Source organism: Rhea pennata, chromosome 10 (genome assembly GCF_028389875.1).
Source record: "Rhea pennata isolate bPtePen1 chromosome 10, bPtePen1.pri, whole genome shotgun sequence".
Taxonomy (NCBI): Eukaryota; Metazoa; Chordata; class Aves; order Rheiformes; family Rheidae; genus Rhea; species Rhea pennata.
This window is the reverse complement of record NC_084672.1, coordinates 18,311,832-18,323,925: the sequence shown is the minus strand read 5'-3', so window position 1 is coordinate 18,323,925 and position 12,094 is coordinate 18,311,832. Positions and strand designations below refer to the sequence as shown.

The 12,094-nt window shown below is 36.2% G+C and overlaps 1 protein-coding gene across 2 annotated transcripts in view; it reads left to right on the top strand.

Moving 5' to 3' along the window:
* The window catches only part of OTUD7A (OTU deubiquitinase 7A), a 149,883-nt gene that overhangs the window by 53,952 nt on the left and 83,837 nt on the right, over positions 1-12,094 (top strand). The window contains exon 1 of one of the 2 annotated variants that reach the window (XM_062583668.1): positions 9,987-10,072. The exons of the other annotated variant lie outside the window; for it this stretch is intronic. The gene's annotated coding sequence lies outside the window, so the exon portion shown is untranslated. Of the gene's footprint in view, positions 1-9,986; positions 10,073-12,094 lie in introns of those variants that run through there. 2 annotated transcript variants of the gene reach the window in all.

Below are 12,094 nucleotides of genomic sequence, written 5' to 3'. Positions count from 1 at the left end.
TACTATCTTCAAAGTTTAATTGTCTATATATTTTTTTTTAACTAAAGCTAACAAGGCTCATATCAATAAAATATTTTTTCTGTGTGTATTTGTGACTTTTGAGGCTCTAAATTTGGTCCACAGCACCATAACATGGAAAATATAACTGCCTTGGTGTCTTCAGTTAATAAATTTAATTTGTTTGTAATTTTTAAGATTAACATTAGGATTGAAATTCAATGCAAACAACTTGCTCCAAAGGAAATTGAACTTATGAACCCTATAGTTTGCTCTAAGTCATTGCCTTTTTCTGCAGTCATGACAATAATTCTGTCTCCCCCAGGGCTTCTGTTCTTCTTTACCTTCGTTTTTTAAGGTTTTCCTAGACTCTCACCTGTATGCTATCCCAGTTTTCTCTCTTGTCTTTTAACTATCTTCTAAGCATGATATTTTTGTGCACCAGTTGAGCTTCTGGACAGAGGTTTACTGCATATTACACACAGAGATAGGTCTGAACACTTTTGCATATACAGATTTTAGAGACAGTCTGAGTTCATTCAGAATTCATCTAAGCAAAAGCAAATACTACTATAACATCTTTTATTATTGTCGTAGAATCTAGGAATGATTCCTGAAAATATAAGGGGAAGACTACTTGACCTTTGTTGGTGTGAAATTTATCGTTATCATGACAAACTTCCAGCTTTCTCTGTAGTAGACTATAACACTTTGTAAGATGATTTTGTCTTGGAGACTTGCTAAGTGTATTGAAGGTATTCCAAAACTAAACCTCCCTATTTGCAAGCTATGTAAGCTTCACAAGAAGTATTCCGATAAGCAATGGTTTGACTATATTTTGAACTAAGCATTCTGTGAGCTAGAGAAATGGGACAAGCTTGTGTAATGTTAAGCTTGTGTAGTGTTAAGGTAGACTCAAACATGCATACTGCAGTAGATAAGCACTAAAATCACAGGAAAGTTGTGAAATACATGAAGTCATTTAGAACCAGTCGGAATTTGGCCTGGAGTGTAAGAAGGAAAAATCATTTTTAACCATATCTAAATGGTTTTTATTTGTAAACTAGTTATGCGATAAGCGTCTACAAGGATGCTGCTATAGGAATGTTAAGCTATTTTCAAAACAATGAAGCATATTGACTGCCTCTGACATGCCATTAAGGAGAAGAACAAAACTACCAAAGCTACTAAAAGATCTGTGATTCATTTTTTGTTGAAATCTGCAGCATATTAGGAAGCCAATATTACCAAACCACTCAGAGGAATAATATTTGTGACTCTGGTATCTTTAATGGCGAGCTGGTCATTAAGCAGTCTGCAGAGCCTCTTCCAGTAGTGATGTTGATTTATGATGGTCTGTCTGACTGTGATCAAGGTGTGGCTGGTAGTTAATGCCCTTCACAAGGACATCTTTGCCTGAATATTATATTTGCCTCGTTATTATAAAGAGTACAAGTTAGACAAGTTAGGATTAATTTACATTGAAAAACACTATCAACTGTATTTTGATTGAACAGATGGAATTACTCAATGGAACAACCTATTTGGCTTAAGACATGAATAGCAACAGGCATAAAAAAACACTTACACATTTGAACAAACTAAAAATGAGAAGGGACAGAGAAATGTGATTTAAATTCCTCTGAAAAGCTATAATTTTGTTAATGGAAAGTGCAAATAAAAAGAGGAATGTCTTAGCTGGCTTCATGCTGGGAGTAGAGTTCTGAAGATGAGCCAAAACTTCTAGCTCTTTTTGTTGTCTTTTTTATGAAGACTCTTTCTCAGCTTAACGTAGATAAACTTTAATTTCTTTTAGGTGTCTTAATTCAGTGTAGCATATCAAGAGTTTTAAAAAACTAATTAAAATGGTTATTATCCGCATAATAAAACATATTCAAAATAACTATTATTTCTGCATCAGTATTGAAACTTCAGCCCTGCAGATATCAAGGAATTTGGCAATTTCCCTGGTTAATTTCATAGCCTCTGTTTTCTCAATTTGCTTTACAGAAGGACCTGCTAATGATGTGATTCAGGTGAGATTCATACCTATTCTATCTAGTAAATCTTTCTATTAGAATATTTGTGTGTTTATTTTTTATTATTCAAGATTATATGAATATATGATGAGATAAGTTCCCCATGAAGAATGAATGCAGGGAGAAGGAGGCTAAGCTTAAAAATATCAAACAGTGCTTCCAGCAAAACTTAGAGGATATTAACAGTGTGTTTATGTTATTCCAATTATAAGAGAATCAGAACAGAGATGTGGGAGTGAAGTGAAAAAACCTCCAAACTAAACATCTTGACTCTAATTTAATCTTCCCTTCTGTAAAAAAAACCTTTTTTTAAATAGTTTTGATGTTTCCCAGTCTGTTCTCACTGAAGGTAATTGGTGTAGAGAAGACAGTGTGTAGTCTTTATCAGCCATAGAGTTTAAGGTGGACTATTGGTTGGCAAGTTTTGCTGTCTTTTAAGCTGTCTTTGAAATGGTGTGTTGTTCTAGTAAGCTGGTTCTCTGTTTAAATTGGAGATTGTGGTTTTAAAGCCTGAGCTTAAGAACAAGCTTAACTTGTTCTGATACTAGCTTTGTCATCTTCAACATAAAGATTGTCAGGGATAGTGCTCTGAACTTTAGAATTCTAATGATGATATTGACCAATCTAAAACCAGATTTAAAAATAAATTGATTAGAAAAATGTTGGTATCCTTCCTCTAGTGAGAAATTACCAAAATTCAGGAAAAATAGTGGCAAAGATGGGTTTTGCTTTGATTCAAAAAAAAAAAAAAAAAAAAAAAAAGACTATCAACTCCAGTCAGTAAAAAACTGAGTCTGCATAATTCTGTGCTAATTTATTTATCAAATTATGCTATTTCAATTTTGAGAGAAATTCTCCTATAGAATTCAGTTAAGCATGTGTGAAGTCATTAAATGTAACACTATATTTCTTAATTTGCCTATGTTTTGGTCATCTCAATTTTCAGCAGACTTGGGAATAACTTGATTTTGAATCAATCTTTTAATTGGATTAAATATCTTCTGCATTTTATTTTCATGGTTTACTTTCTCCAACACTGATTTCAGGTAATATCAGTTAGCACTGTGTAAGCCATTAGCTGTTGTGTCTAATCAAAATTTATTATACATGATGCATCTACTCTATGCATCTAAAGTATCTAATTCTGTAATATACATTTATTAGCTTTTGCTTTCATGGGGACTAGGAGATACGGAAATTAGAATAGACCAGGGAACTTGCAGATCTGAAAAACAAGGAAGAAATGACGAATTACTCCATTTTACATTGTCCAAAAATCTTTTGGCATCTAAGCAGTTGGCCATTTGCTGCAAAAATGGATCCTTCTTGGGTAACTCTTTTACTGACATATTACAGACCTCATTTTTCTCTGTGTTTCCTGATGCAAGGATGGGGAGGGAAGCCTCACTTACGTGGCTATAGCTTACGTTGTAAGTGCTGTTGTGTTGCTTTCTTAAACTATCCTAACCATGTAGCTGTAGCCTGTGCTGTGTGAGCCCTTCACTGCCTACAAGGCAGAGACATGAATGTCTACTTTGACGGGGGGGAAGCAGGGGGGTGTCTGCATGGTAAATTAGCCTAAGTCTCTCGCACACATCCCCCTCCAACAAAATGCCTGCTCTGAGCTCAACCTCTGCAAAGTACTGAAAACTTTGATCAAACTTCTAGTTTGTTTTGCTGTTTTCAGGTGTCTACCCTCCCCGAGGGGCTGATGATGGTGTCACCGAAAGCTTGACAAAATATCACTTCTAAGTTTTTAGAAAATTGCAGTCATTGGGGATTAAGGAATGTTCCAGAACTTTATAGCAATACGAAAGTGGCTGTCAAAACCCCCCAAATCTAATTTTTAACTTTCTGCTCTGATACAGTTAGAATAAATTGTAGTCAGAGTGATAAGGCAGAAATGTTATTCTGCCGCATTTAAGTGTTGTCTTGGCTATTGAGGTAATAGTATTTTTAGAGAAGTATTTTGGATTATAACAGAGCAGTGACAGTTGGTTTGGCAAATAATCGAGCACATCACCTATCATTACGTGCAACTGTCTAAATTTTATAATTTAGCACTTACTACTAATTTAAGACTAGGCACCATTTGATTGTAGTCTATTTGAGTTTCAACACTGAATTTATCTTAGGAGTCCTCATTAAGATACAATTAATAAAGTCTAAGTGGTGTACAAGGATACTCAGGCAGCTCTGTGTAATGTGGGTGGAAGTAGAGGAGTGCTTTAATTACAGGCTATGTACTGTCATTTTGAGATTTAATTGTTAGTTGGATTGGTTATTTTAACAAGGGATCTACTCTGGGGCATTTTGTTAGAAAATAACAATGCTGTTATTGTGTATTTTGTATAGGGTACATACCATCAGTGAGCATAAACATGTAGCTTTGCTTTTCCAAATGTAGAAAACAAACGTTCTAGTTAATGCCCTTTGCCTCTGGCATGTGCCCTAACAAGCTGCATTCCTTATTTCATCATTGTGGACTAGACTCCTATTCTTATTTGTCATGAAATAAAAGACTTCTGGTAATTACTAAAAGTAGAGTAAAATACTTATTCCATACTGAGAAATGTGATGCATCTTCTTTTGTACAAACTGCTGTATAGGGTCATGTTTTCCATCACTGAAAGAAGCCATCTCTAAGACAGTAACATCACGTGGCTCTTCAGGCCTCTGTGTCCAGTGAAAATTCAGAGAGATATTAGATTGGTTGAAGTTACCCATATTGGTGTTTAACTAGACCAGCTTGTAGGTCTAGTTACATACCTACCACTTGTAGGTATGTAAAAGATTACCTATCATGGCTGTATCATTTGTAGGTCTTGATTAGTTGAATGCTTTGCTTAATGAGGAATATTTCTTTCAGAAACCTCATCATTGCTAAGGCATCCTTTAGAGATATGCAGTGTGGTTACCAGCTTCAAGTGCTTGCATACTTCCCTTTACAGTTAATTTGCTGGTTGTGTTTTTTGGTGGCTTAGCAGTAAAAATTTACAGTTTTATACTCTCACTGCTTGAAAACAATCAAGCAATTAAAACAGTTAACCAGCAGTCTTCAAAGATTTGCTTTGTGATATAATTTCTCTGTCTTCTTTCTGAGAATCTTTTGGTTTGGAAGCTCATTTCTGTAATATTTAGAGGCTTCAACCTGAACAGAAGAACTGAAGGCCTAATGGAAAGGAGAGCATTTTACTTACTTTGAGTTTAATGATTCAAAATGGTGGAGAAAGGATGACAAATTAATAGATTTTTTCCCCCTAAAGACTTTAATAGAAACTCTAATGCATTTGTGGGTCCACATGAACATCCCTCTCCCTTTAGGTTTCAGTGTGATGAAACAGTAAGACCTAGTTTGCTGTTGAAATGTCTTGTCTAAGCACACTAAGATTGCAGTCATGATAGTTACTCATGGTTCACTGAAAGGAGATGAAAAATTGTTTTTCATGTTCTCCTGTCCTGTCATTGCTGTAGAAATTGGGTTTCCACAAAAGTCAGAAGAGCATGGAGGAGAAGAAAGCACAAATAAGATCTGGATAGTGATACTATGAATATGTTAATTCTGACACTAAAGCTCATTATAGTAAGAGGAAGAAGTTTCAAATCTAATAAAATTTTCCTAGCTGCAAAATTATTATTTATATAAATAATTTTTTATAAGTTGTTCTTGTGATAAATAATAAGTTCATCTTTATTGTAGGATTTCTTTTTTTTTTTTTTTTTTTTTTTTAAGTTAGAATTCTGCTGGACTTCATTGTGGGCCTTCAGAACTTCTGCTTTTGACTCTTGTCATTGAAGGCTGGAACACAGATAGACTGTAAGAAATTGTAAAGCATTTAAGAAAGTGTATGTGCCCTTGTGGCCAAGAAAGCCAATGGTATCCTGGGGTGCACTAGGAAGACTGTTGCCAGCAGGTCGAGGGAGGTGATCCTGCCCCTCTGTTCAGCCCTGGTGAGGCCTCATCTCGAGTACTGCGTCCAGTTCTGGGCTCCCCAGTACAAGAGGGACATGGAGCTGCTGGAGAGAGTCCAGCGTGGGGCTACAAGGATGATCAGAGGGCTGGAGCACCTGCCCTGTGAGGAATGGCTGCGAGAGCTGGGCCTCTTCAGCCTGGGGAAGGAAGAGAAGACTGAGGGGGGATCTTATCAATGTGTGCAAGTACCTGAAGGGAGGGTGTCAAGGGAACGGGGACAAACTCTTTTCAGTGGTGCCATGTGACAGGACAAGAGGCAATGGGCAGAAATTGAAGCACAGGAAGTTTTGTCTGAACGTGAGGGGGAATTTCTTCCCTGTGAGAGTGACGGAGCACTGGAGCAGGTTGCCCAGAGAGGTTGTGGAGTCTCCTTCTCTGGAGATCTTCAAGGCCTGCCCGGATGCAACCCTGTGTACCATGCTCTAGGTGACCCTGCTGAGCAGGGAGGTTGGACTAGATGATCTCCAGAGGTCCCTTCCAACCTCACTGATGCTATGGCTTTTGGAGGCAGTACTTTTCTGAGATTTGAATCAACCTGTCCCAGAAGACTAACAAAGAAATGGATTACAGATTAAACTTTGATAGCATTTGAAGTAGACTGATTTTGAATTAGCAGCACATAGGTCAGAGTTCTTATTCGTTTCTAGTTGATTCTGTCCAAGGTTGGTTCTCATGAAATTCCAGGAAATGATTGTTTATCTTGAAAAGGCCGCCTTCTCGGGAAAGCTATGGCTTTTTTTTTAAGCTGGATAACTATAAACACACATGAAAAGAATGAGACATGTAGCTTTTTATTATTAATACATGGTGTTCGCCCTTTAAAGATCTGGACAGTCCAGGAACCAGGATGTATTTTTAAGAAAATGTCATTGACCTTACATGTGTCAATTTAGAAAAGGGGCCATCATTTTAAATAAATTCATTTTTTTCTATGAAAGCCTTAAAATATTGTAACGTGAATTTAATCGAGATATGACAGTAGAAGGGACATACTTTAAACATTTCTCACAGTTTAAAAACTTTTGTTATATTTAAACATTCTATATATAGGTATTTAGTTTGAGGATTTCAATTCTGTTTTCTGTTGTTGCGGTTCCTAATAAGATGTGCATGTTAGCATAGGCTCTACAGACTAACCCAAATAGTATACTACAGCTTGTGTCTAAATGGATGTGACCAATTAAGGGATAAGGGAAAGGAGGAAACATGCAAGCACTGATGAGTGTAAACATTACATTTATTATTTTTATTTGTTTTATAACGTGGGATAAAATGAGCGAAACAAGGAAGGAGAGAAAGAAAGAGGTGTTCAGGAGAAAGGGTAAGGGGTACATGTTGCAGAGAAGGCATGTATGATGTTGAGTGAGTCCCATGATACAGCTAAGCTGATCTAACAGCAAGTTTGATCCCCTCAAGCCACTTCCTCTGTACTTGCACATCTCTGAACTCTTAACAAGCTAGTATTGCAGAATAAACCCACGGAAGGTTTTCTTCAAGTTTAGTATCCTGAATTGGCTTAACCTTGGATCAGATGATTACTAGTGGCAGTACGAGGGAGGATAGGAGAACAGGCTCTGGGGATGATAGGAACACGGCCTCTTCAGCAGGAATGGCCTTGGAGTCGGTGTGGAACTGCACTCCAGATGGGGAGAAGTGAAGGAAGCAGGAGAAGCAGCTGAAATAAAACTATCAGATAACAAATGTAATAGTGGTATAATGTGAGAAAATAGTCAGACTATGATCTTTGTCTCTCTTGAAGCACTAAAGTTTTAAATGAGGCAGCCAGAAACTTTCTAATTTATTAAAGCGTTAAAATGAAGATAGTTCAAAACATAAATGTGTTTTGTTCTAGGTGTTGCAAAGTTTCTCTAACAAATACTTAACATTGCAAAGCCAAACTTTAACCCAAGCTATATCTCAGTTCATTGACATTCACAAAGTTATGAGTAAATTAATGTAGTCTTGAATTGTCTTGGGTGGGGAAAAAAGAATTTCAGTGTAATCAGGTGAGAATTATCCATACCTGGTGTCTCAATTGTATTAAAGTATGTAGGGGCAAAAGAGCATATGGTCTGAGAAGCTAGTGTTGTTTATATAGCTTGAAGAAGAAGCAGCTAATATTGATAGAACACAGGAAGTAACTTCTTTCTCAAGTAAAACATCTTTCATGTTTCTTCCTGAATTACCTCTATAGATTTCAAGCATGAAAGGCTTGACACTGTTGGTTTCACATGAATGTTAGAAATTTTTGTAAACTATATCCAAAGAGAATAAAATCTTTTTGAGTAACTAAAAAAGGCTACAGTGCAAACTAGGCCAGTAAGATGCTAAAAAAAACCTCTTCTGGAGCAATTAGTTCTTTATGGACTAGAGAATCTTTAACATTCTTATAAGATGAAAAGGCATTTGGCAAGTAGTAGATATCAAGACCAAAAGGGGTCAAACATACACTGTAGTTAAGTTCTCGACTTCTAATTCCTGGTCTTGTTCACCTAAACTTGGAACTGAATCAACATTCTTTGCAAAATGTGTATTGCACATAGTAATGTTCCATATATTTCACTGGAAGCTAGGAGATGTGATTGTTTCCATTGTGTTCTCCTGTTATTTCATGTTGCTGCTTGATAAAAATGAATTGTGCACTGATGGTGTAATAAACTAACAAACAGGCTCTCAAATATCTGGGTTGTAAAACAATAAGTAATAATTGAATTAATTTTTATTGGTAAGGCTTTTTTGTTCTATTAAAGAATGATTGTTTGCTTTATGCAGAAATTAGAAAAGTTTGTTTTCAGTGATTGTACTTAGCAGAATTTAATATATTATAAAGAAATATGTACAATATATACAAAGAAAGTGTTGAGTTAGCTGACCTAGTGAATGAAGTCTTCCCTTTGTGTTTGCAGCTATGTCATTGTTATACAAATGTTTTTCTTCTTGTGACAAACCCCCTGCAGGCTTCTGGAGCGCAAGCTTGCTGCGCTGTTTGCAGTATTCCAGAAAGCCTTCCCTCTTGCTTCTGACAACCAGAAGAAACTTGTGTCTTTTCTGACATCTGTGGTGCAAGCTTTATACCAATACATATGTCCAAATATAGCATACAGCACAATTAGTAATTGTTTTTGAAGTCCGAGCAGAATCAGCTTCTACTCTTATTTTCAGCATATTTGACTTAAATAAGTCTTTAGATATTCAGAAAAAGAGTAGGCATATATGAAAGAGTTAAGATTTGAGCACTTCCTCTCATATGTTATAGACCTTCTTGTTTAAAAACTAATACAAAGTGGGAAGGAAATCATTGACTACTTCACATGACAGCTCACTAGTGCATGAGAGATCAAGGAACTTTTAAACTCTCCAGAGCAGGCAAACAATAATTTTATTCTTTAGCTGCTGGCCTTCAAAAGGGTTCTCAGTTTAGACAGCATAATTGGAGTTGCAGTTTTAGTGCACTCCTATTCAGAATACAACTCTGGTACTATTACCTCGAGCATGAAGATCTTTCACAGCTCTGCTTTGTTGCTGTGGCTTGTTCTCCTTAAGCATTCATTTTAAAACGAGGCTGCATGTGAGTTCCATGTAACCTGAAGCATAATTTACCATTGGCAGTGTGCCACTGGCTACCTAGCCTGGACACCAACCTGTGTCTAAAGTTTTCTGTCATATCTTAATGAAGGAGAATGGCTCATAAAGTTAAACACTTTGATTACAGACTCCAAATATATCATAAATAGGCAAACAGCTTGAGATACTTAATCAGACACAAAAGAACAGACATTAAAGGATGTACTTGATTTGTGGCTGTTTCTAGAACAGAAATATTACTGAAAAGAATGTTTGCACATTCCTCTTTGTCCTTTCTTTCTCAGCCAAAAAAACGTGGAAGGAGATTTTGATCCTTACTTGAGATCACTGATGCTTGAGCATACTGGAAGCTATCTCCCAACAAGATTATTATCCTCTATGTTCTTGTCCAGAGGGATCATTCAATGACAAGATACTGGGAACTGGAAAAGACACCCAGTCTTACGTGTTCCAGAACCACACAAAGCACCTAGAAACTGTAAGTGCTGTAAGTTCACTTGCCTTCTTGGGAGGCACTTGGCAGAAGGATCTTTTCAGCCACCTACCCACCTGACTTACCACAGTCAGTAAAGCCATGCTATCAGGCTGCAATCGCAGTTATTTCATTGATTCCCAAAGCATCTGCTGAATTGCTTGATGATTAGATGGAACATGATTATTTGTTAAAAAAAAAAAAAAAAAAAAAACAAACAGAAAACCCCTCCTGATTCTAGGAGGATAAAAGCATCGCCTAGGAAGGCTGTTTGAAGTTGCTTGAGAAGTGCTCTTACAGCTAAATCTTTTTAAGATAAAAACTATTTGTGATGGAGTTTTTCTTCTGTTCAGTTGAAGCCTCTTGTTTTTACAGATCATAACCATAGTATACTATACATTAATGTTATACTTAAGAAAACATTAGTTGCTGTGTAGTTTGAGTTAATTACATGATGTAACCAGATTCATCTCTGTTTATTTAAAACACAATCAGTAGTGGTTCCAGGTTAGTTCTGATCCATGTTTAAGCATTTGACTAGTTGATGTCATTCTGATTTCCTCGATACCACCGCTTTTCCTCGGATGCTAACAAATCCAAATTACTATCAGCTAGATGTAGTTCAACTTGTACCTTTTTTCTTTCTGACATCTCATAAAATTCCTCAAAGATGGTTTACTTTTCTACCTGTAGTGACCATAGCTCTGAAATTAACCTGTTCTGTCTGTCCTAAAATCAGAGAGTACTGCTGATTGTTAGATTTGTTTAGCAGAGAGAAAAACAAGAGACTTTTCCAAAATATTTGTAAATAAGAGAAGAGCTGATTCCGATGAGCAAATACTGCACAAGTTCACTATCTGTCAGATTGGCTGATATAGTGGCAAGATGAGTCTGATATAAACAGTAAAAACATGTTATTTCTTAAATTTCTGCAAAACTGAGCAGGGATATGAGAGTTATCCTGGACAGAATTTCCTTGCTTCTTGCACTTTGGTCTACCATGATTTTAATCAGTGCAATTAGTTGCCTTTTTTGCAGATGATGGAAGAACATGTTTTCAAGCAAAATCTGAAAAGACTTTCCTGCCCCACCCTTTATGTGATCTAAAGTCATCCGTGTTTGCCAAGCACCTGTCTTAACAAGTCGCTACTGCCCTGTTGTCTTAAGACCACTCCATACATCAAATAATAATGGGTTCTCTCTCTCTCTCTCTCTTTTTTTTCTTCTCAGCTGTTTATATCTCATATAACACCTTATTAAAACCATAGCATTCCTATCCACCTTCACATCTTTCTTTTTGAAAAAATGAGAAGTAACAGGATCCTTCTCTTTTTCCTTGCCTCTCTGGCTAATAATTAAAGTTGCTTGTCAGGAATAACAATTCTGTGCTATGCTGATTTGAAAAATTTCTAATAATTTAACAGTATGTAGAGTCCAGAGCAATGATAGATGATTTCCAGAAAATAATCAGGACCACCAACTTCCAAAGAGCTAAGCAGATGTGTCTTTATTAAAAAAAAAAAAAAAAAAAAAAGGAATTCTTATTTTATGAACAATCTATTGCAAACTATATGCTTTCCAGGATTCTTTTATTTTTTAAAACAGACAAAAATACAGGTTAGAGACTTATGTTATTCAGAGCAATGTTGCCATCAGACTTGACCAAGGCTCAAGGAGAATACAAGTTCTTTCATATTTTTCTCTCCTTTTTCATCTGCAATAGTCAACAATGGGTAGGTTGTATTACGAAATAGATTGTTCTTCTTTCAAGTTTATGGGCTCTATTTTCATAGGTGAATTTAGTACATACCTTTAAACCTGCACTATTATTATTTTCTTTAACAGCTGCCTATAGACATTTATCTTCAGTGTGATGGAGGTTTTTTGTCTCCCCCATCCTCACTTGTCTTCTGTAATCAATAGCAATTTCCATTTTGTTTCCAGCTTTATGAATTTCCTATTTCATATACTGATATTTAACTCCAACTGTGTCCTGCTTTTCATAGAATGTAATAATAGATTATTACA